The sequence below is a fragment of the Myotis daubentonii genome, chromosome 3, assembly GCF_963259705.1.
Source record: "Myotis daubentonii chromosome 3, mMyoDau2.1, whole genome shotgun sequence".
Lineage (NCBI taxonomy): Eukaryota > Metazoa > Chordata > Mammalia > Chiroptera > Vespertilionidae > Myotis > Myotis daubentonii.
This window is the reverse complement of record NC_081842.1, coordinates 183,003,325-183,005,093: the sequence shown is the minus strand read 5'-3', so window position 1 is coordinate 183,005,093 and position 1,769 is coordinate 183,003,325. Positions and strand designations below refer to the sequence as shown.

The following is a 1,769-nucleotide window of genomic DNA, read 5'->3' as shown; positions in this document are numbered from 1 at the left end:
TCCTCCCGGCTCCTCCCAGCACCCCCTCGGCCAGGCAACTGCCAGTGCCTTCCTGTCATGTTGACCAGCTTGCACTTGCTGAGTTTTGGATGTCTTCCTGTTTTGTCTGGCTTCTTTCACTCAGAGTAATGATTTTGAGGTTTATCTGTGGTTCACTTATTGGGATCTTTCTTGATGTCTGTGATAAGCCCTACTTGGCTGCGGCCTATTAGTCTTTTAATACTCAGCTAGATTTGGCTTGCTAATTGATTACCTAGGACTTAAGCATCTCTAGTCCTTAGTGAGGGCAATGAACCAAGATTTGGACCAACCAGATCTCAAAGAGCACCCTGGAAAAAACCTGGTGGAGGCTGCAGGCACTGGCAATAAAATGTAGGAAATGGCGTAATGGTATGCTACCGTGGTCCCTGCGCAAACCCCACACGTGGCCCGTGGCGGGCCCCTGTTAGCGAGGGACCAACACGGTCCCCTCCGCTGGGCAGGGAGTGGACTCGAGTTGATTAACTAACCCATCTCAATGTGGGGCTTCCTTAGAAGGAGGAAACAACCAGGGTTGTTGTTTTTTTTTTAACTTTATTAATTCCAGAGAGAATTCAGAAGGATAAAAACCCAAATAGTTATTATAAAATGCTTGAAAAAAGCAGAGCCAATCCATGACAAGCTCGGAATGAAAGCCGCCGTGTAGTCACTAGAGCAAAGCAGAGATTCGGGATTTTTCTAGTTCTTCCTGGCCTTCACATCTTAGGAAAAAACGGTGTCCTCTGGGCAGATGCCTCAGCAAGGAGGGGGAGGAGGCCGGGGACCTGGTGTAAGGGGAGGGGGGAGTGAGAGGCAGAACAGAGAGACAAAAAAGAGAGGTCCAGGGAGAAGAGGGAGGAAAAAAGAAAAAAAGAAAGAGGGAGGGAAAAGGGGCAGGAAACAGAAAAATGTTAGTCATTTAAAAAAGCATTGAGCAGGCTCGCTATGGCAGCACATATACTAAAATTAGAATGATACAGAGTAGGTTAGTATGGCCCCTGCGCAAGGATGACCCACAAATTCAAGTGTTCCATATTATTTTTTAAAGAAAAAAAAAAGGCATTGAGCAAGGAAAGCTGGTTAGCACGCTCTCTCAACCTCTAAGCAAAATAATGGCACCTGGGCAGCTCAGAGGGCAGGAGGGCAGGGGAGTAAGGAGAATGGGTCTGTTGGGGGTTGAATTGTGTCCCCCCAAAAGATATACTCCAGCCCTAGATCCCAGTACCTGTGGATGTGACTTTATTTGGAAACGGGGTCTTTGCAGATGTAATCAAGTTACGTGAGGCCATATTGCATGGAGGGGCTTATAAGAAGAAGGAAATTTGCACACAGGGGCACAGAGGAGGACGCATGTGCAGATGGAGGCAGAGATTGGGACGATATGGCTACCAGTCAAGGAATGCCAAGCATTGCCAGGAAACCCCAGAAGCTGGGAGAGGCTAAGAAGGAACCTGCCAAGAGCCTTTGGAGAGAGAGCCTGGCTCTCCTACACTTGGATTTGGGGCTTCTAGCCTCCAGAACTGTGGACCAAACCAGTCTTGGTTGTTTTAAGCTACCCACTCTATGCTCACTTGTTAGGACATCCTTAGGACACTAACACAGGGTCCCCATCAAAATAAAGCATCAGCATGCCCCTGTTATAGGCCAAAATTCACGTGCTGAAGTCCTAACCCCCAGGACCTCAGAATATGACTGTATTTGGAGGTAAAGTCTTTAACCCTTTGAGTGCCAACCAATATCCTAGGAACTAT

At 47.7% G+C, this 1,769-nt stretch overlaps 1 non-coding gene across 1 annotated transcript; it reads left to right on the top strand.

Annotated features, from left to right (window-relative positions):
• The first annotated feature begins 958 nt into the window (after positions 1-958).
• On the top strand, positions 959-1,061 carry LOC132232078 (U6 spliceosomal RNA). Its single transcript, XR_009452240.1, has one exon. It is a non-coding gene; the product is annotated as a U6 spliceosomal RNA (small nuclear RNA).
• Positions 1,062-1,769: the final 708 nt, after the last annotated feature.